The sequence below is a fragment of the Falco cherrug genome, chromosome 3 (assembly GCF_023634085.1).
Source record: "Falco cherrug isolate bFalChe1 chromosome 3, bFalChe1.pri, whole genome shotgun sequence".
Classification (NCBI taxonomy): domain Eukaryota; kingdom Metazoa; phylum Chordata; class Aves; order Falconiformes; family Falconidae; genus Falco; species Falco cherrug.
The window spans coordinates 16982381-17006244 of NC_073699.1; positions in this window are offsets into that span (position 1 = coordinate 16982381).

A 23864-nucleotide genomic window follows, 5' to 3' on the forward strand; every position below is an offset into this window, starting at 1 on the left:
TGGAAACTCATTAAAGCAGTAGCTTGACCTGGTCTTCACTTCAGTGATTAGCATCAGAGGTCTCCCTCATGGACTGCCCACTGGGACAGTTTCCAAATGGGTATGAGTAAAATAACAGTAAGAACAGGAATGTTAGTAGCTTAGCTAGTCAGAGTCCAGTGGTACAGTTACAATTAGCTAAGACCTAATCAAAATCTGGGGAAATCTCAAAAGTTAGGGGAAAAAATTAGAATGTTCCATTTCAAAAGAGAAGTAGAAACCTGAAAGATTTCCTTGGAGCCCAGAAATGAGGGGGGAAAAAGAGGAAACACTAAAATAAGCAAATGTTTGAGTATTCCTCACTATCTATAGTGGGTTCCAGTGCTTCTGCATATAGAAATTCTATGATCTTTGAAAGACTGACCAAATCCAGACTCTCATTGTTGAAGAAGAGCAGCTGCTGGCTTCTGAGAGCCTGGAAGAGAAGGCTGGAAGTGTCAATGCTCCAGCATAAGCTGACATGGTCAGATTTTCCAGACTCCCAAGAGCATAGTGATGGGATGAGCAGTAGCTCCAAGACCTGGTGGCACACCAGCTCCATTTCACTGCATCTGTGGTGACATGGTGCCAAAGACTCTCTAAGCTCTAGAAAGCACAGCCCTTTGGACTTTCTGCATGAGATGTGTGCTCTAGGACTGTATTATCTGGAAGCCTGGGCTCCCTGCAAGCATTCATCAAGCAGAAAAAAGGCTACACAAGTTTTGACAGAAGTCTTCTTGGGCAAAGCCTGTGAAGTGAATATCTACCTGTAGCTGACCATTTTTCCTGTGTTTCTTCCCAAGGAGCCTATAAAGACTTAGAGCAAGCAAGGAGTCTTACCTTGTAAGCTTCTAGGCACTTGATGCCTCCAAAGGAAAACCCAGACTCAAGTGCTGGGAATACCAGGGTCAAATCCTGTCTCCACTATTGACTTTCTCTGTGGCCTCGGGCAGATAATATCACTGTGTGCCTAAGTTTCTGCAAAACATGAGGATGACTGAGCTACCCTTTATAAAGCGCTTGGGTGCTAAAAAGTACCATGTAAAGAATTAATCCCACAAGTAAGCTTTGCAGAGCTGGGCTTATAGGTAATTGATTATTGCCAACTTTATTTTTCAAGTGGGTTTCATGTGTGTATTTTCCCACAGAGATGTTTCTTCTAGTGGCTGTGTGTAACTCAAAGCTGTCAGGTTGGATTTCATGTGTTGGGTGGAAAGTAAATGTAGGTTGCATGTGTCCTACAAATCTTACAAGAACTCTTTTCAACTGCCCATTGACACAGTGTATGAAATTGCATACACTGGAGTGGGCATTCCTCCTGGTTTTCTATTAGAAAGTGGGAGGAAAATACCTCTTGTTCTCTAGTGAGGGTTTAATTTATGTGTGAATGCTCTTTGGGTTTCCTGTGAATGGGAAACCAAACATGGTGAGGGGAAAAAGAAAGAAAACAAAAAAAACCAAACACAAAACAACCTAAAACCTCACACACAGCCCCAGCACATAAACCAAACACAAAGGTTGATTTTTATCAAAATAGCTCACATTTCTGATGCTTTTCAGCAGCACATATTTGATTAAATAACTCAGCAAATGGGAACAAAGAGGCAAATTAAATGAAGCAAGCAGCTAAAAAAAATACATTGCAACTGGAACAGGCCTGCAGGAAGGATTAAGAAACAGTCACTAGTGTGGGCCTAGAGGTTTGTAAGTAACTACTGTCAGTTCATTAAGAGGAGATGCCTGAAAAGGCCTTCACTTCCAGAAAACAGTAAATTGTAAAGGATTCCTGGAAGATGAGCCACTTTCAAAGGCAGACATGCAGGAGAGCAAAAGGTAAATGAAAGCCCATGAGAATTATTTACATAAATTATTCCGAGGACCTAAGTATTATTTGCTCCAGGTCTTGGTCTGCCAGTACTTTTGGGACAAAACCTAGACCTGCTTCCCAGAGAAAAGACTTCTGGAAGTACAGCCAGGGGGCTCTGAATACATCATGAAACTCCTGCCATTAGAACAGATATCTGGGAGTAGACAGATGTCCTCTTCAATACCAAGCCCATTTAAAAAACAATTGGAGCTATGCAGCAGTGAATAAAAAATTCCTAGTTAATGAATCTCAGCAGATATTTGTTATCTTTTCAGACTCTTGAGTTAACAATTTCTTTGCCAGACGACGGCTTTAACAGTTATGAATTCCATTTTTTTCTTTAAAGTTTTCATGTGGTCTGAGCATGCATTTCACTTGCTTTCAGTATGAATAAAGAAAATAGGAAATAAGTCTTTTCAAACCTCCTACATTTAAAATCCTTAGCAGCCTTAGGATATTTGTTTATCACCAATCCTCATCTTGGTTAAAGGCCACCTAATATCTGCATATCTGCACGCTTAAAGCATATGTTTACTACACTAATGTTGACTAAAGGTATCTGAAAGGCTGGCCACGGCCTCATATCAGGTCTCCCTCTTCGTGAGCAACAACCTTGGAGTCCAGTCAGTGGAAAGAGTAATGTGTGTGTAGGTTTCAAGATTTCAAATCTCATTTCTTCCTCTAGCATCCTCTCCTTATCACTATGGTGGCAAAGGGGACAGGCTTTCTTGCAGCTTCTAGCACGGATGTGTATGAGAAACAGAGGATGCTTGGTTCCCTTCATTTAGTATTTCAGCATCACTTCTAGGTTTTTTTGTCCTTTTTGACATCCTTTGTGCCTCGTATCCTGTGGCGGGTATAATAAAGGAGCAAATTGGGAAGGCAGAGATGATAAAAAAAGTTAAATACACAGAGATGCAACATTACATTACACTTACCCCAATGTCACAGCAGGCAGCCACCAAAAGAAGATGCCTGGGTCTAGCCCATTACCACCCCCAGCCACTCCTTACATGAGATCTAAAAATCATCTCAAAGAAACAAGTTTGTTTGCTAAACCAGCAGAAAACAAATTTTTTTTTTCTTGTATGTGGTTAGTTTCTGTGTCAACTCACGCACATTCGCATGATCTGCAGACACTATGTGAGGGAGGGGCAGGAATATGTGAGGGGGGGAAGAGAGGGGAAAGTAGGTTACATCAGATTAAATTGAACATAAAACTGCACCCCAGATCGCCAGTGGCAGATCTAAATCTACCAACACAGTCATCAGAAGTCTGAATGGGATACTGAATTACATGAGAATCCATAAAGGTTTTTTGCCATATAAAGAGAAGGTTTGAGAAGTTTTAGCTAAAAGTTTCAGACTCTGTAGCAGACACCAGAGAATTAAGGCTGTAAGCGCAACAGTGAAATCAATGTTTATTCATTTATTTTAATATAACAAAGATCATTTAATTCCAAGAATAACAGTAATCAACCTGCAGTATATTAATACTGAAATGGTGTTAAAATGGTGAGTAAGGATGTTTCATCATCAATAGTCCTTGTAAGTTATCCCTGTCATTAGGATTTGTTTTTCATTAAACTTGTGAAGTTAATGTTTGACAGCTCTACAATACTGTGATAAGGTGATTACTATTTTTACCAGCTGCATGAAATGTACCCAATATTACATAGGGTACCTAGCCTATAGGCATAGTTCATGCAGCACGTAAAATTTGGATGATTTAGGGATTTAAAAGAAAATTAATATTTGTGGTTTTGTTAAAGGTTAAAAAAAATCTCTAAAAACTGTTATTATAGATCTCAGTTTTCAATGTATGATAACAAACTGTTAAAATCCCCATGTATGGAGGTTGCAATGAAGAGTAATGAAGGATGTTTATCTTGTAACTTGTCTTCTGTGCTAGATACGCAAACAATACTTTCACAGTCATCTGAAGATTTTTCATACAATTGCAGAAAGCTGAATCTTACTAAAGAACATGCATTTAAATGGCCTAGATTTGTCTCCATCTTTACTAAGAATACACAAAGTAGCACTCAGAAAATATTTTAGTATTATGTACAGCATTACTGAGAATTTTGCTGGAATATAAGGGCCAGTCATTATATGCATTTTCAAAAAGGATTTTGATTAATGTAAGTTCAAAAATTAGCTAAGAGGATAATGCGCTTTATCAGTTAGATCTGTCAGTAACATGTTTATAGCACACACAGAGTTCGAACTAATTTTAGCTATTAGTTCAGGTATCAATGTTTCAGCTTATGCTGAAATATGCTAATTCCTGCCTGTGCCTGTGCTAGCCCTATTAAAGACAACTTGAGTGTCTCTGCAGATACCCACAGCTGCGCTCTAGACAAAGCCGGAATGATTTTTGAAGCTAAGGTGAGAAAGAGATCCAGAAACATGGCCTCAGCTCAACAGTAAACCACAAAGGTTGAATTCAACGGGATGGGAGCAAAGGTGTAAAACTAAAGATCTGCTTTGCAGAATCAGGGCCCTTAAGGTGAGCTAACAGTATCAAACGCTCTGCAGCCAACCAGAAGTCCATCAATATTTTGGGATCTGACTACTCAGTATCCGCCTCCATTCGCAGCTCCATGGCCAAAGAGCATCCAGGCATGTAATGAATTTTTTTAGTTTTGCATCTGCCAGAAGGGAATCACATTGCTCCAAATGTTTGTGTTGCAAAACTGCTTGCCTTTTCTCAGACACTCACACTGATGCGAGACATAAGCTCACCATGCTTACACCATTAGTCAGAGACCTTGATGTCTGAACCAAGTGTTCCCTTACTGAAAACTGGGCCACTCTTGCTGAATCTGATAGATAAAATATTTATGAAAGGTGCGAGGAGCTCATTTGTTAAGATATGACTGGTGTTAGCAGAGTGTCTCTGACTGACATGAGTAATTAATTAAAAATACACCGAACTGTCTCAGACAGAATACAGATTTGAGGGGGGAGGTCCAGGCTAAACTCATGTTTCTCCTATCAGCAGATGGTACTGGCATCCTGTTGCTGGAGGACCACGTTCCCCCCCACACACACATCCCCTCCCTCACCTTCGTGGCTTTACTTTGGAAAACAGGGAATCATCATGGTATGAGAGGAAAAAGAAGCGTTTGTCCTTTGGCGATAGACTCATTACAAAGTGCTGGTTCAGCAGAGCAGAAGAAACAAAGGACCTGACTACTGCTACATGGTACTCCCTCCCGGTTTTCCAGTAAAAGTTTGACATTAGAAACCAGTTCTTATATAGAGTAGTTGTTTCATTTAGTAGAATTACACATGTGCAAAAGATAAAACTAAAAGTTTCTAAAAGTTAAGCAATTCTGGTGAGGATGAAAGGCTGTCTGTAAGCCATGTATTTGCTGAGAAAGAAGTCCATTGTGTTTGGAACGAGGATGGAATCCATGTCTAGCCTTTGTGTCACAGCTGCATCTGCATACCTTAAGAGTGTTAGAGCCTATATACCAAAGGAATGGAGAGATGAAGAGATTTGGCTGGGGGAAATGAGAATTTGGCAGTAGTGCTGACGTGTAGGTGAAGTCTACACTAGAGACCTGTGCTGCTCTGTGTTAACTAGCAGCGCAGTTGTTTATTACCAGCCCATGTTCTACATCAGCATGAACACCTTGCCCCTGCCCCAGCCTTCCCTTTTGACAAATCTTACTTCTCTGAGGTGAACAAAATCACACTTCGAAACCTGCCAACTGCACCTTCAGTGGGAGAAGCTACTACTGTACCCAGTCCAAAAATCCTGGCTACGTTATAGGGATCTTCTGGTGTGACCCTCAATAAGTATTTATAAACTTGACTGATTACAGGCATAACTCCCACCAGGTTCTCAGGATTTGGCCCTATGGGCTTTATCTTATTGACCTGTACAGCAGAAATTACAATCTTTTCCTTCCTCATTTGAGCACTATGATTTGTTCCTTAGTGGGATATTATTAATTATGTAGCACCAAGAACTCACTGGGAGATTTTCAGGCAACATCTATTCCAATAAATTAAATAATGCCAGGGTCATTCCCAGGCAAGGGTACTTGGTGGTCCCTAGCACAGTCTGGGTCTGTGCCAGGTAGCATTCCCCCCAAAAAAACCCACCAAACCTAGGCACAATTTAGAAGCTTGTATGGTCCAAAGACCATTCCCAACAGGCAGGTTGGATGCAGCTAACCCATCTGGTATGATAAGACAGATTAATTGTAGGAGATGGGACACTTGGGCCCATTGCCAGGGAATGTCCCTGGTACAATTACTTGCCTGGACATATATTCAAGCTGTAAGTGTGGGAAGAACAAGGCAATTTGTTAGTGGTTTTATAACCATATTTATCATTGTCATAGTCAGACACATAAATAAATACACAGGATGTTGCTGTCATTAAGTATCCTGATGCCAGGTCTCCGTAGCTATGTCTGTACTAAGTGAAAAAGGCTGAAGTCTGTCCCTGGGTGGGACGTCGGCTGATACCCATAGAGCTAGACTGCCCCTTCACTCCTTGGTCAGGCTGCCAGCTGCTGAGGCATCAGCCCAGGCTTCCCCAAACCATGACAGAGAACTGTCCACAAGAGCTATCCATGGGTGACAGTGTGACTGAGCTTTACCCTATGCCCTGAAACTTCATGCTGGCAGCTTAGATGCAGCTTTGTATTCTGGAGCCCTTTGCAAATACAGACAGTGCAGCAGGATGAACACTTTTACAGAATACTGAATAGCAGCAGAGTATCCTTTCTTCCCTGTTTTCTTTACCCTGAAACCGTGGCATCAGTTCAGCAACGTGTCTTAAGCTCCTTGCATCTCCACCTCATCACAAAACTCCTCAGCCAGTGAATGATGCAGGTGGAATGGGGCTCCAAAAGAAAAATCTCTTTTGTGAGAAGCAGGAGGCAGAGGTCCCCAGCCATGGACTGGTTTTGTGTTGATTCAGCACTACAAAAACTAATTCTGTCCTCGTTCAAGAGATGCAGAAATTTTTTTAACATCTTTAGGTATGGAGCTGGAAAGTAGGTCAGGCAGAATAAGTGTGATGAGACAGGCCACTCATGGGGAGGTGGAAAGTTCAGCTATTATAAGTACAGTTGTGACAAGTTTAGATTTGGCATTCGCTGATTAGGATGGCTCAAACGTTTAATAACTTCAGCCTTCTCCTGAAAGGACAGTGTGCTTGTGTTTGTCCTTAAAACATTTTGTGGAGTTAATGGTAGATAGTAAAGGATTTATTTTAGGGGCTGAACATTCCATTAAATAAGCAATTCCAAGGTACTTAGGACAGCATAACACAGTAATTTCAGAAATTACACTTAGTATTACATAGTCAGTTTTAGGGCACTTCATTTTTAACTACAGTGTGTTAATGAGAAAGATCCAGCTAACAGTAAAGCTAACAACTGTGTGTGACATGATCCATACCTATTAAGATGTATTAATGTAATGTAATGAAACATTTTCAAATCAAAACATTATTTATTATGTACGACTACCTACACTTCATTTTGTACAGAAATGATCGAGACTGGTGTTATTTTACTTATAAAATAGCCCCCACCTTTCAAAGAGATCTCAATAAAAAAATAATTATCATAAATCCACTATTTTAAAAGTGGTTCCTTAATGTTCATACCAGTAAGGCTGGAAATCTTGTATAATCTATAATATAAGAATATCTACAAAAGCCAGTTAAAACCCCAAATTCCAACCAAAGCAGGTACAAGCCTGACCACTCATTTACAAGCTAATGGATGTTAACATAGATTTCATATATCTCTGCAGTCTTCATATCATTGCTCATCACACACCTGCAGAGTGCCATGTGCATCCAGATCAGCTATTGCTCATCTCGTGATCACCTCCGAGGCAGACCCTGTCTGATGTTCCCATTGCATTACAGAAGTTTATAGCACCCTTGTCAAGACCGACAATAGGAAAAAGGTTGATTCAGCAGGACACTTAACACAGGATTTTGGAGATGTCAGTTCTAGCCACTCCTGGGTCACAGGCTCTGCACCATGGAGCATCTATAAAGACCCCAGAAAGATTGTTGTTCCCCTTCCCACTGGGGTGTGCGAGGAAGAACAAGTGATACTCCACAACTGCTCAGATATACTGGTGATGAGGGTCACGCAAGCATCCTCAGTGATACGGTACATTCTGTTGCCACCACCACAAGTCCTCATTCAACATTCACACACTTTTTACCCCAATGTTAACTAGGGTGTTCATCTATGAGATTTGGGTGGCCTCCAAGTAACCTGAGAATTCATTTGAAATGCAGTAATTTGCATATTTTATATACTAAAATTGTACCAACTCCTGGCAATTTTTTTTTCTTTCCCAGAAATGTCAAAAGCCGGGTGTGCTTAAAGAAGAGCCACACCACATGCTCAGATTTTCTTCCTAAACATGTGGACTCCCTGCTAGTGCCCCCATACCATAGAAAACACTTTGACATCTTACTGCTGGCTCCAGCTTACACAGCACCACTTGCTTCCCTGAAGCACAAAGGTGACATAGGATCAGTAGCACTTTATTTTGGAAGTGAACAAGCCAGGCAGAGATCAAAACAAATCTCATTTCAATCTCATACATTTACAGGCAGCTTGCTGTGATGCTCAGAGCCATGAGACTCTCTTGAGAATAGACTTTTGGTGCAAGTTTCCCCACATGTGCACTGCTTACAGGAAACTCAGAATTATGATAAATTATACGGTCATTAAAATTACCGAGGGGTTTTAGAATTATTTGGGCATCACTTTGCAGGGGTTTGGACCTAGGGAAGTCATTGATAGCTGGGTAAAGTGGATATAAAATACTTTTCAAATTAGAAAGGCTACATTTTACAGTTCACAATCACTCTTCTGCACTTCATATTCTTCATATTTTATAGTGTACTTTAATAATAATAATCAAATATTCTGAGTTACCTTTCACAAGGAAAATATGACACATCTCTCCTACAACCATTAAAACTTTTGTGAGATACCATAACTTTGGAGTTTCCTAGTTTTTTAATGCTTCATCTCACATGCATCAGACTGTGCGAGCGCCGGGGGATTTTAAGGGTGACAAGAGGTAAAGGGGTTCTGGTTTTGTTTCAGCCTCTTCTTTTGAGGTGGGGATTGGTTAATTCTTCTTTTGCATATAATTTCATAAGTATTTTTAAGCCCAAAATACGGAAACAAGAAAATCTGGTGCAGTATCTAAATTTTACCTATTCTCACACTTTTCAAAATCTTTATTCTGCATAAACTCTGTGGGTAAGTTTCTCTGTGTGGGTCTCCTCAGCTCTCACTGGCATCCCTCATACATGGAGTGTTTTAAAACCATGTGTCTCTCACAGCCTGTAACCTTATTTGACTTTCCCAGAGTCTGGTTGCTCTTTGCAATGAACAGCATGCCCGTAAGTCATGCACACAAGCCACTGCACACACATGATGGGTTCAGTGGGGCTCTCATACAAAATACCAGTAAAGCTCACACTATGAATGTGAATTGTGCACTAATTCAGTGGGGTGTCACATGCGCAGGCCCGCATTTATACATGTAAGCATGCACTTAAGCACCGTGTCATGTATGGTCCTTTCCCAGCAAAATGGAAGTGCTTCCTCTTTCCGTTCACTGTCACTTCATTGCTGTTTGGTCACCCACCATTTCTTCAGGAGGCAACGTTCAAATAGGCCATGCTCATACAAGAGCGAAACCAAAGCTAAGCCAGGCCAAGGCAAAGGTCCGTAAAGAGACCTCAGAGGTGTCAAGGGTCTTTGCAGCTGGTTCCTGGCTCACACGACTTGGTATCTAATGATTGGAATGATTTTAAAACGGGCCTGCCGTTCTTCACCATGTTCGCAGCATGAGATGAACAGTACAGACACTTGAACCAGCAAAGACACCACGCAGCCTTTACCTATTTGTAGATAAAATAATTTCCCAGGACATGTTATGGTTGATATAGAAGATATTTTCAACCAGATCCAGAGGCATTAAGGTTTTTACATTTAATCCGTTCCTGGGCTGCTAAGGTAGCCACAGAGTTGTACCACACCAAGTGGATGTGCTGTCTGGATCTTTACACAGTCCCTTGCCACCCCAAGGGCAAACACATCCAAAGGCATGTAAGCAAGGTTTACCAATGTAAGTTTACTACTGGTGGGATGTGAACTATTTTGATGTGCACTGCAGCCTGGCCCAGAACAAGGAGATGCCACAGACAGGATCACACGTGCCTGGTAGCAGGAGTTTGGAAACCACTGGCTTACAAACAATGGCTTTAAGCTCATCTTCTGGTCAAGATCATTTCCCCTCCCAGAAAATCTGATGCCCAGAGAGGGATGTCCTAGATAGCTGCATGCTTGCAAACAGAAGAAAGCCCTTGTGAAGCACCTCTCAATAGGGTCTTCTCCTGGGTAGCTGTTCACAGCTCTTCTTTCAAGCAAGGGTGTGGGCTGTGGGTTTGTTGTTTTTTTTTTTTTCTTTTCTTTTTTGTTTGGGTCACTGGTAGCATGTGATTTCATTAGACATGTGAGTAAAATTGTGAGATTTGTGTCTTCCTCCTGTGAACTCCCCTCCCACTTACCCCCTTGCTTCCGAGAAAGAGAAGCTGAAAATGGTTGCTCGAGATTTTCCTTTCTGTCGAACTGAAAATGAGAGAAAAAGCTAAGACTTTCTGAGCGCAGCTGTACTTTCCCAATCAATAAAAGCCAATCGAGAGCCCAAAATGCTCTGCACACAGCTACAGCCCTGCGTTTCCTGTCATCGCCTGGGGTGAAACCTTCCACTGCCTGCTGCGATGATTCATTTCCAAAACTTCAGTTAAGTTATCACAACGGCAGGTGACCTCTGATTTTCACCCGTGTCTTTTCCCCACCCTTGCTTTCTTTTATTCTTTCTCAATTAAAAAGTGACTCACTGTGATGGAATTTTGTCAGAGTCCATCAACATAGATTCCTCTTCCTCCCCAAACCCTGCTCCTAATACCTCTGTCACAGATTTTTATTTTGGGCCTCGGTGGTTGGTGCTGTCATTTCACTGGATATATCTGCAGCTTCCAGAAACAGAATTCAGAAGGGCTCTGTTGTGCCAGGTGCCATACAAACATGACGAGACCTTCTCCAGGTGCTACATTTTAAAAAGGTCTTTCACTCTTTTATTAATACTCTTTTTGCTTCTGTTTCTCTTGCTGGAGCTCTCGTGAAAGCAGTAGCCTGGCTGCAAACTTGCCTTTTGTTACCGTCGCAGCAAACTGGATTGTCTTGCTGGAGGCAGCAGAACTACTCTGGATTTATACTTCGGGTAACTGCCAGCAGGACGTCCTCCTCTCTTTCACTCCGTAAAAATTACTTACAATAAAATGCTGTGATAGGTGCAACAGAAAAATCTTTTGAGGTTAGAGATCCAATAAACTATCCTTTTTGCTTTTTTGGTGGTTTTGTTTTGTTTTTTTTTTACTTCTGTGTCATACTAGCTGCTTTAGGAGATTTTAATGACTAATTAGCTATGCTGTGCATTTGTTCTGTTATATTCATTCCTGCTTTCTGCTGGGATTTCAGCATCTGTTGGGGAGGAAACCTTGGAAGAAAGCCAAAAAACTGTAGTAAGAAGTGTCAGCGATGCTCTTTTCAAGTCAGAACCGGACTCCTGACACCATTTGACAGTAGTTATAGTCACCCCACTGCGACACTGCTTTGGACCACATACTGGGGATGTGACACTGCCTGTGCTCATCAGGGCTCAGAAGTCCTAACAACAAACTGCAGCACATTCAGCAAAATTCAACAGGCTAAGTGAAAAAGAAATGTGTTTTTTTTAAAAAAGCATTTCCTTATAAATTGCCCTATATGATATAAGAGACTCTGAAGGAACCCTTAACTTGAGCAGCCTTGAGTGAACTCATTCTCATAAGCAAAAGCCTCCCACTTTCCCTATCAAAAATGATCTTCATTTCAAGAGATAATAGGCAACAGCCTGGCCTACAGGCAGTCGCATACTGCTGGTGGAGCTAATTGATGCAAATGGCTCCAGGGTGTTTCGAAGAGCATCTCCTGAGGATCTTCACTATCCTCATCATCCACACTGCAGCACAGCTTTGTTAAAGAAATAGGTTATCTTCCCAAGACTTTCCAAAGCAGGAGAGTCTAAACAAGGATGAAAAGTAAGCACCAAACTCTAGTACTCAATATTTGAAAGCTGAAGGTAGGTGGCATTATTGTTAGTCTCTTAAACATTTCAGTCAAGCTCTAATAATAGGTTTTCCCACATAAAAGGGTAAACGATCCGGTGTGTCAAAGGTTATGCCTTCACTTCAGAATGAACTCAGGTGAAGCTGTTGTCTTTTCTTCCTTCTGGTTCATAGAGAAAACCCGAATCTGGGGGTGTGTTTTCCATTCAGAACAGGATTGCCAATTGAAGCTCAGGATCTGTTTTCACAAGGGCTGGCACCCTCAATGCTGAAGATGCAGTCACAGCATTTGAATGCCGAGTTCCCCAGTGTTTTCCCACACCTCTCCGTGCCCAGAAAATCACTCCAATTTACATACACTCACATGAGTGGGAGTATGTCTACACCCTCACCTCACTCTCAGCCTCACCCCTGGTCTTGATTCACTGATCCTCCATATTGCATAAACATTAATTCACTCCCATGCTATTTTTGGAAAGTACTAGATAGCTCCTTTGAAAGAAAAATCAAAGTGTTTTGTCTTAGATATTCCACTCTGGGAACATTTCCCGGCAGGCAGTATGGACAAGAATACACCAGGCTTGTTTTCTTCTGCTCTGCAGAATCCTTCAGCATCTTCTTTGCAGGCTTTGCACTCCAGCCTTGTCATGTCAGAAATACAAGACCAAAATGTAGAATCTCAGCTTCATTCCTTGAAAACACCAAGCAGCAGGACTGCAGCATAGCTCATACTTTGAACTGAAAAAAAATGGACCCAAAATGACAGCTATGTCTTAGGGGGCAAATGACTTGCAGGAGACATAGGGCCAAGTGTGGTAAGGAGGGAACAAAGCTACCCTGCTGTCAGGGAGACCAGCCTGTCTAGTGTGGATGCGACCACTAGTGGATGTATTCATCAGGGTAGATGTAGCCAGAGTAACACCATTTAATGCAGTCAAAAGATTTATGGGATATTACTGGGATAGGTTCAGAGATGCACATGGGTGTATGCGATCCTTTTGTGGAAATAATGAGTGCAGAATATGGCCATGGTTTGCTAACTTGAGTTTAGACCCACATGGATTCCAACCACACTTTTGCAACATAGATCTTCCTATGTGATTGATAACAGTCCTTTTAAAGGATTCAGTGTCCCCCCAGCTTGGAACTTTGTCATGAGTAAAAATATGACAGATTCCTTAGATGGCAATTTTGCGGAGGGGAAAGGCCATGGGTACCCCTTCATGAATGAGAGTTTTTGGGACACTTCTTCAGCTGTGAAGTATTTATCTGGTGCGCTATATAAGACCGTCGAGTTTACAGACAGAAGAAGCCAGGGGGGTCTATTACACGGATGACTGGCCCTAGCCTTGTTTTGAATGTGGATTTCCTTCCATGATGCTCTTATAGTCAAGAAGGTGTATACGCATTGTGGTTCAATTAACATTGCAAGATAATTGGATACCTCCTACCTGCAGTGAAAACACAGACAGTAACAGTTGTCAATCTACTGTTTGAAAAACTACCTACCCGGTAGCTCATGTTAGACAGCATGCCATAACCAGCTTCCATACCCAGAAGCTCCCCTGCTGGTGCCGAGAACCTGATTCTAGAAGAGCCCTGAGATCCAAATCTGGGGAAAATATGATTAGTTAGCTGTGGGTTGTGACAGAAGGCAAACACTCTGCTGCAAACTAAGATGAAGAGGTTGTAGTCACTGCGCTAGCTTAAGAATACAGAGTAGCCTTGTGTATGCCTGCAGAGGTGGGAAGGAGTGGAAGATCCTCTCCATGCTCATCTCTACTGAGGATTATGTAGGATGGTTGTGCACCTTCAGTGCAAGACAGTTATAGTGGCTGCACCATTTCTGAGGACTTTCTACAGTCCAGAATTTATCTGTGGACACACTAGAGGGGTAAGGTGGGAAAGTTTCTCAAGATGAGAGAAAAAGAACTCAGCATACTTATATCTGCTTTATCTAAAGCCCTTAGATCTGCACATTTGTCTTGGATGTCTCCGAAGGACAAACATTTGCATGAGATTTCTTCTGATTTTTACTTCCAGAAAAGCCAGAAATAGTACAAGAATATCAAGAATGACCTCTTTATTTCTGCTTTGGGTTCCCTGTAGAAGGAGGAAGTACAAGTGTCCCAAAATGCTCAGTTCAATGTCAATTTTTCTGGGTCTTAAAGTGGTTTCTCCAGCTTTAACTGTGGAGAAGCTACAAACCTGAAATGGAACAGCAAAGACAGCAGAAGTGCTGGGTGGAAGAGGAATAAGTCAACTATCCTACCATCATGCAGAGGGAGCATGGTACTGACGGAAGACGAGACTTTCTCATGCTCTGGAGTCACTACATCACACTAATGCACAGACCTATTTACTGTATGGCATGTAAATGTGAAAAATCTCTTCCTAAGCCTGCCCAGAGCCTTCTACAATAGCAAAATGTTGACAGCTTTTCGATCTATGCAATCATCTTGTTCAAGGAAAAGTTCTCCCAGGCGATGTGGAACAAAATAAGACTGTAATTGGAAGCTCTATACCTCCCTTGTGCCTGACCCACCAGCGTGGTCCCTGACTGAGCACACACACAAGAGGGGCCAGGCAGCTTTATTTAGGACAAAGAAACATTTACAGCTGCTTTCCTCAGTAGTGTGGCTGTGCTCTCTGATGTCATGACATCTTTTTTTTTTTTTCTTCTTCTTCTTGTTTCTTTTCTTCTTTCTTTTCACCAGAAAAGCAGTTAAACCTGCATCAGGAACAACATTACTGGAATGTGACTTTTTAGTGTCAGAGGTATTGTAACACTAGTAGCTGGAAGACTGCACTGCAAATAGGGTGGGAGATAAGGAACGTTTTCACATCTGGGGTGGCCTGCATATCTCCTTCACGCTGGCAAAGTAAGCAAACAGCATTGCTAAACGACAGCTGTTGGATTCAATAAACCGCTGGCTCAGTCCCTTTTCACATACTGTAAATATCCATATCAGAAAGCCCACAACTAACCTATATTGAAACCTCGGCAGATAAAAATCAACGGAGAGATACTGAAATCTGACATCTTCATCCTAAGTTGACTGAAGTCAATCTCTTAAATGACTTGGCATTTATATCTATCCCCAAATTACCTTTTCATTCCTGGGGATGTTAGCAGGGGCAGAAACCTCTCCAAAGGAGGTTTGAGAAGCATTAGGGTGACACCATATGAAGTTGGTGTTACCTTTCTCAGACTGCACCCACAGAACCCATAAGACAAGCTGCAACCTACACATCTACTGTCAGCCCTAAACCTCCAGGCTTATTTACAAAATAAATAAATAAAAATAAAAGCCTCCCTATTTAAACTGCCCCCTTTCAAATTCACACTGGTGACAGGAACTTTATTACCAATCACACACTAAGTGCGCTGACATGCACACTGCAGATCATTCCTAACATGAATTACTGCCCATTTTCAATGGCTTGTGCAATCACTGGGTTTTCTAATTGCTTTGGGGATTAATAACACAATAGGAGGCCATTTCACATTGGTTGACAATTATTTTATCCAACTGTATAAAGAACAGGTGATAAATTAATAAATTATAATCAGTCAGTTATTAAAGTTTAATGGCAGATGGCTGTAACAAGAATAAAGAGATCCTGAGTCTCGCAAAGTGGTATTTTGATAGTATTTTTCAATGCATTTTTAATGAGAGGCATATAAAATGCATAAAACTTATAAATCATTTATAGGAGAACAAACTACAGAGTTGAATGGTCCAGTTATAATGCTATCATTATATTATTAATATCACAAGATCACACTGCAGCCTTCAAATCTGACCGGCAGCTTATTGTACCGGGTGCTGTACAACCGGAGCGCGGCACCGGCGCTGAGGAGCCATGTGGCCATGGCTGGCTGTCGGGGGGGGGGCTGCACACTTGGAGGGCAACCTGCTCGTGTCACGGGAAGGTCCCAGGGCTAAAGCTCACTCCCCGGGACAAGTTCGGCCCTGAAGTCCTTAGTGACTGTCCAACCCTGTCTAGGACCCTGGGATTTTCAGCTGGATGTGCATGTATTTCTTACGCAGTTTGGTGTGAGGTCCGAAAGCATCCCGCATGCAGGTGAGGAACAGATGTGCGACACCTTGTTTGTTTGTTTGTTTGTGGATGTCTGGCATTTCTCAGCACAAATGCGTGTGCGTGTCTGTATTTCCCAAATGCCTTTTTTTGCTCTAATAGTCTGAAAACATGGTCAAACAAATCAGCCTAGGGAGTCTATTGTTTTCCTGCTTCCTCTGGCTTCCTCTGAGCTTCTGAATAGCCTATTGTATGTATTTTATTATTTCTGTACTATTTGGATTAAATTCTCACCCCTTTTAGGTCAGCGGTAAAACTCCTTTTGACTATAGTTGAGCCAGAATTTCAAAGTTTGTCTTTATTTTCCAGGTGACAGGCCTACAGAACACTCTTTCTTCCCTTGTACTCATACAGCACCCAACCAAATAACACCTTGGAGTCCCCGTCCAAGTGCTATTGAGAACAGATAACAGCCTCTGAAGCCTTTTGCTGGTTACTGACTAGCTCAAACTGACCACAGTCAATTATAAATTAGGGTTTTCCCCCTTGGCAATTTGGTATTAGGAGGAAACTCCTCGGGGGACATTGATACACATCTGTCAGTGCACACAAATTTCAAGCTCCTCCACCTCAAAACTCACCTCACACCAAGTTTTCCTTAATTCCTCCCTGCTGAAGGTTAGCCAGTGATTTCAGCAAAATGAATTGAATATTCCAGTTCACTAAAGCCAGATGCGTTCCTCACAAAACAGTCATTGTGGGTAATATCCTCTCTGGCTGCATTAAGCCAGAGATCAAGAACTTAATAACCTCTGGAAACTAAGTTATGCTTCTTATCCTGGAGGTAAATGCTTTGGCACTGCAAGACTTTAAAAATGTGGTTGACAGCCGAGCAGTCATCCCCGACGTGGTCTGTCACTACAGCCAGCGCTGTCTCTAGGCTTCCCCCAACTCCTCTCCCTCCCCTCCCTCCCTAACATCACTGGCTGCTTGCTCCTGTCTTCATCCCACATCAGAGGCTCTGCAGGAGGAGGGTCTCTTTGTTTTCAGTGCCTGTACAGCCCTTAGAGTCATGGGAAGAGGCTGGTCCTTGAAAAACAGCCCTTCCCACAGCACAAATCAGAAAACAAGGGCAAATACTCAGGAAATATCTTGGAAGCATCTCCCTTACACTGCGTTTGCGTCTGCTGTAATCAGCCTGCGGCTGAACACGGGAACACCAGTCTGGCACCTTTTGCAAGCAATGACACTCATGCTGTTTCTTCCTCAGGCAAGGGGAAAAACAGAGTGGCTCTTCTGCATCCGCATTAACAGATGATTTTGCAGACTAGAAGAGCAGAGAAAGACTCTTAGAGGTCTTGAGGGGCAGAGGCAGCCCCTAGGGATGGCCTGGACCCTGGCTGGGAGCAGACCCTGTGGAACTGAGGGGAACCAGTGATGCTCGAGGCACATCTGACCCGCCCTGATCCGTAAGCCACCTTCCTCTGGCAGGGCTGTGCTCCTTCTCATGCCTGCTGCCTGGTGCTTCCTTCACAGGCAGGTCTTCACTGCATTCCCCTCTCCCTGCCCCTCCAACTTCTAAGTGTCCATCCTCTTTTATCTAAGTGAATAGTGATGTGTGCCCAGTCTCACACCAAATTGCAAAGGGGCACCATTAACAGAGACATATAGATGAGACTCTTCCAAAGCTCTTAACATTTCATCGGTATTAAAATAAACATAACATAAGGATTTCCCCATTTTCTTCCCCTCTAACACCTACTTTCCTTCTAATAAAGGCTGCTTTGCTCAGCAGGGAACAAACCCCGCCCTGAGTCACAGGACTGTTTCTCAGCCCCCCCATATGAGCTCTCAGGGTCCAGTTGTCTCTTACACCCACAAGAAAGTACCTGGCTTTTCCAAGAAATCAACATGGAAGGACTGGTTCTGTACAACAAATCAAGGGGATTGATTGTTTGCAAGCTCTGAAGAACACAGCTGGGTCAAAAACATGCAGTTTCCCCAGTTCTGAAAGTATGTCCAGGTGGTAAAGAGCTCATGAGGACAGCACCCTTCCTGGCAGCAGATGGGCAAGCAACAGGGTACTGAGGGATTGCAAGTGGACAGCATTGCACTCAGCTGGTCCAATAGCCCTTGGGATGGCCAGGCAGCCAGGCAAGTGGCCAAACCGGCCCCATGCCATCCCCAGGGTGAGAGAAGCTCGAATGACTTCTTTGCATCCACATCCCCACCAACTTCAGTCCCACGTCCCACACCCCAGCCGGACCCTCCCTTCACTGCAAGCTCTTGCTCTCCCTCGGCTGCAAGCCCTGCTCCTGCTGCACTGAGCAGGTTCATGTGAAACTCTAATTTTCCCCAGTCAAAATGTACATGATCTTCCTTTTTGAGTCATCTCTTTCTCCCAAGGATAACTTGAAGCATTTTAGTCTCTGTTTCTGCAAAGATCTGGGGAAAGTGCAGCTCCCACAGTTCCCATGTTAAAGCTGTCAATATACAGAGAAACCCTGCATCCACCCCACCTTTTCTGTCTCCTGATTCTAGGGTCTTGGGCTTATTATCCTGATGCTACATTTATCTGACCTTTACTGCATATGCCATCTGCCATGCTAGAAACTTTAAAAAGCATTTAACACTGTCTGTTTCTAATTGCAATTTTCCTCATTGCCCTCCAAATTTAGTGCAATATCATCTGGAAATGCTGCGGCTTTCGATTCAGCTGAACCACAAAAGCCAATTATATCAATAATAATAATTTAATTTTTTTTAAAAAAGAAAAGATTAAAGGCAAGAATGCACCCAGGGTTTCAAGAACTAAGAAATAGTTCCACTCCCCACAGGTTTAAATATCAGTTAATTTTGTATTATATTTTTACCCACTCCATACTGTAGGTATCAACCCCAGACTTTCCTAACTGTGTTTTATTCCCCCCCAGCCCATTGAGGTACACAATGCTCAAAGTGAGTTGCCTTTTTTTTTGGTCTCCCTCAGCCGCAATATCCTCAAAGAATTCCAGCCAGTTAATGAGGCATGCCCTTCCCTTCCTGAAACCATATTAGATATCCTTAATTAGGCCATGCTTTTCTAACTGTTCCTCCCTTAGTATCTCAAAAGAGGAGCTGAAGACTTTCAACTGCACAGATCTGCAGCTTCCCTGTGCATCCCCAGGCCCTTTATAAAAATAGAAAAAGAGATCACGTTACCTCCCCCTCAACCCTAAGATATCTCTCCCCTGAAGGAAGCAAACTTGTAAAAATAGCAATACGGCTTCTCCAGTTTCCCATCCAGAGCAACAGCAGCCTAAATAGATGCGTATTTTTCTTTCCTCAGCAAGGATGAGCCTCAGAAAGATTAGAAATGTGTTTCAGATGAGCATGAGAAAGCAAGGGAGCACATACGCCTGTTCATCCCGAGCTCATGTTTCTATTGTTTATTCTGTTCACCTGAAACTTTACAAGATGATTTTATGGTTTTCTAAGACAGAAGTTTCTTCTGTTTTTCTTGGTTAGGGCTCTCAGTGCTAACCAGAACTGAAACGTACCTCTTCAGATCATGCAAAACTTGGGCCTTGTACTGGAAATACCAGAAGCTTCTGGAATTTCTCCTTTTCATTTTTCTGAAGATTGGCCCAACACAAATGCTTGAAATTTTCTTGATTTGGAGAAGCTAAGTTTAGAATTGAGGTTTGATAAACCGGAGCCTAACTGATAATTCTGCCAAAACAAAATGTTCAAAGTTTAATCTCCCAGTCCTCTCCTGGAATAAACCTAAATCTGTCCCTTCTTTACCTGCAGTCACAGTACTGCCCACCCCTTCCCCATCACTTTGGAAAAAAATCTGATTTTAGCATTTAACCAACAAGGAAAACGCTTTCTTACAAAGATGACCTCCTTGCCTCACCCTGTCACTACATATTTTAGTGATGAGGGGGCATCTTTTTCAACACACACAGTTATCTCCTCTTACTTTCTTGATGCAGGTATATATTTTTCTTGCTTGGTGGGACTAAAGATGAACGTAACATTAATTCCATACCAGCCAGCCCAAAAGGGAGAAAAGACTGGAGTCCAACATCAAGCGACTGTGGTAGATGTGTGTGAGAGCCAAATGGAGCCCAAGTCTCTCGCCCATGTCAGATATGGACCAAGCTCAACCTCTCCTAAGGTGTGGGAGCTGTTTCATCTGACTGCAAAACTTTACGAGCTCCAGAGCAGTTGCAGAAATGAATACCTGGTGCCCAGAGAAAGCCACGTGGATCCATGGGACTGGGCAGCAGGAGGTGTGAAAGTCAGTGCCAGCAGCTGAAACAAGATGCTGCAGATGGGGAAAGCAGAGTTCAACACTGAGGCTGCGATACTCAGAAGAGAGATGGAAGCAGGACAGCTGGTTCAGGGGCAGGGCAAGGTTTCTGCAAAAATTAGCTTCCTGTTTACTGGTGACTAACATTGCTTTATGCAAATTACACCAATAGGACTGAAAGAGTAATTTCTGTAACCAATATCCACACCATAAAAATTATTGCCCTAGAGGATTCCAGATTTTGCCATCGCTTAGTAGATGGGTAACAATATTGACCTGGGGAAAATCTTGTATGTGTCTCAGCTCAGGGATTGTTTGATCTCGGGGACAGAAGCTACTTCCAGTACTCTGAAAAATGTAAGAATTTATTTGCCCTTCAAAAACACCTTGCAAATACCCTTGATCTCATTTAGCACTGGTGATTGTCCTGTTGCAAGTGGGAGGTGATATAGGAAATATCCAGAGGTTGCAGAGTTTCAGCATTTTTATGGACCTCTGAAGTACAAGTACATATCTCAAATCCTGAAGAATTACTAGGTAATCTTAAAATAAATTTTAAAAAAAGAAGTTAGTAATTGATTGTGTAATGGTGGTCCACTGAAAAAAACATTATTTGTGACCTTTGAGAAATAACTAGTGCACCTGAACCCAAGGAATATAAACCACAATTAAAAGTAGCCAAAAACATGCATGGCTGTTTCTGTGGGAGACATTCGTATATACCTCTATTTCTTACAAGCACTGCCATCTAAAATGCCTTTCAGTTATGTCTGCACATCAAGAATAATACTGTACCTACCCCTTTGCATTTCTTCAGATCAGTTTGAGAGAAAATTAAAAACTTTCTGTAAACAAAACATATCTCTTATCTCCAACACGCTTGCTTCTTTGCTTATTCTTTTGTTGAGGACAATGCTTGGCTTATCTTCTTTTCTCAGTGGCTAATAACAATTTCTGCCTTTCTAAAGGGAAATGCAGACAAGGCATCGTGATGTGAAAACACCACACAGTCAAAGCATTTCAGCTTTACCTCAAGGTAAACTCATAAAGGCCAATGTCAAATGTGGGTAAGAACCTGACCCTGGGTAAGTTAATCTCGTATTTAAGGTGAAGTGCTTTTTATGGGCGCACATCCTGCGTGCCTGAGTGGTGCCGGGTACCCATCCCCGTGGGACTGCCTGCTGTCCATCTCGCTTGCAATCCAATGAAATGCAAACCTTTACAGAGGAATTTCCCTGGGTTTGCATGTCAGAGAAAGCCCCCCTGCCTATACCTGGAGGTTTCAAGGAGGTGCGCAGGGCTGAGGCCTCCACATCCCTTGCTGGGGTTCCCCTGCCATTTTGGGATGGACGGGTGTGTGTGGATAGCCGCCTCGTTGCTGCTTGGGTTTGTCTGTGGCTGGGGGGAGCCTTTTTGCTCACATTTCCTACGTTACGCTTTATCTTTTGCCATTGTTCATTCTCCTTTCATTGCCATGGAAGGACGTCTCTTTCGCTTCAGCATTCGGTCACGTCAGAAGCCGATAACACGGTGGGAGGCAGCGGGAGGCATGACTCACCCTCAGAGGTCACCCCGCTTTGCAGAGAGGGGGCATTATTGTCTCACCTTCCTCCTTGAATTCAGCATCCCCGCTGCGTGGAGCGGTGCTGCCTGTCAGTCCAGCCCGCCCTCCCTCTCACCTCTCTGCCACCTCTGCTTCTGGCTCCTTCCTTTCTTCCTCCTGAGGAGAAGATCAGAGGTCAAAGGGACCTTTCAAGGCCAAATTCAAAGCAGGGCTCACTTTGGTGCATCAGTGGTAGACTAGCTGGCCACCCAGTACTTGCTACAGGCATGAAGCCTGATGGCCCCATCCTTTCATGCATTAGGTCTAAGTATCTGGAGTCCCCTTATCGTCTCAGTACCTGTGGATTTACCATCACAAGACTTCACAGCATCAAGGAAAAACCATTCCCCCTTTTCCACAGATGAAAACTGAGAATCATAGCTCAAACACTTAAAAATGTTGGGTTTACTACGCCCTACTAACTGCTGTATCACTATCAAGTGGGAAACCCCAAAGACGCAGACTGAATTGACACTGTCTGAATAAGGCTCTGGTGTAGTTTGCCAGATTCACAGACGAGCGCAAATAGGAGTCAAGTCTCCACACCACTTCCTTCCCATCCCACTCTTCCTCTTCACCTCAGCTGTTAAAAATGTTGCAATAGCAGAAGTAGTAAAATTAACAAACTTAGAGAAGCCACTGTGGCACGTAACAGGCAGTCTGTGCGGGAGCCCTGGAAAGCCCGTAAGCCATTCATTAAGCAGGAGTGAAACTATTCCAGTGATAAGCATTTATGAAAAACCCAGCCTCAGAATCAAGTTGGAAAAAGCATTATGCTTCCCTTCCTGCTGTGCTCTGGAAATATAAATGTCTCCTTTGACATGTCACAGGCATTTCCTTGGAAAAAAATTATGTGGGAGAGAGAAATTCCCAGGAATATTTCGCTTCAGACCAAAAATGTACAGGAATAAATAGTCTTTCAAAGGCAATTTAGAACATGAAACACACTTGGATATTTGGACCACAGAGCCATCTGAATACTAGATCAAATCTGGCTCTATTCCCTGAATTTACTGGTGATTCAGAAACTCAAACAGGTACCCTTAAAAAGTGTTTGTTTTTTTTTAAAACATAAGATAAATCCTTTACATGCAATGTTATTAATATTATAATTAAAAGCTGATGCAGAATATTAAAAGCAAGATGCATCCTTCTAAGAAATTACCTAGAGAAGTAATTTAATGGGAATTCAGTTACCAAGTGTTGGAATTGAGGTTGGGGATGAGGTGAAGGTTTCTCTTTCTCGTTGTTCTCTTTTATGTTGTGAAGACATCAGTTCGAGACGTCTAAACACGTAAAGATATCACGAGAGTTTAGACTGTCACATCCAGCCATGGTACAGCACCACTGTAAGGACCCAAGGATGCAGGATGCTTGTGGAACAGTGAATATGGAGATGAGTCTGTACAACTGAAGTCGTGCCAGGGCTTACTGTGTCACTGCTGTTGCACAGTTAGCCCTTGTACCTATAGAAGATACACTTCTAGAAGAGAAGCCACACAAAAGAAAAGAGAAACTAAACCGAAGCAGACAGCCTGCCCCCAAGAAAGCAATACTTGTGCCTACAAAGCGAGTGGCTGAAGCTGGAAGAGGATTGCTCTTCGTAGCAGCAGAGCCCTTTGCCTCCTGCTGGGGCTCGGCTCCAGCTCGGCTCGCGTGTGCTTTTGCAGCCCGAGTCTCACAATTTTCAGACTGTGGTTGCTGAGACTCAGAAAACAAGAGCCACAGAAGCAACTTGCAACTGCCTCCCCTGTGAACTTGCAGCATCGTCCTTCATATAGATTTCCCAGCTTCAGAGCCACTATAAAGCAATTTCTTCAGTAGGTGGAATCACAAAGGTGCAAAA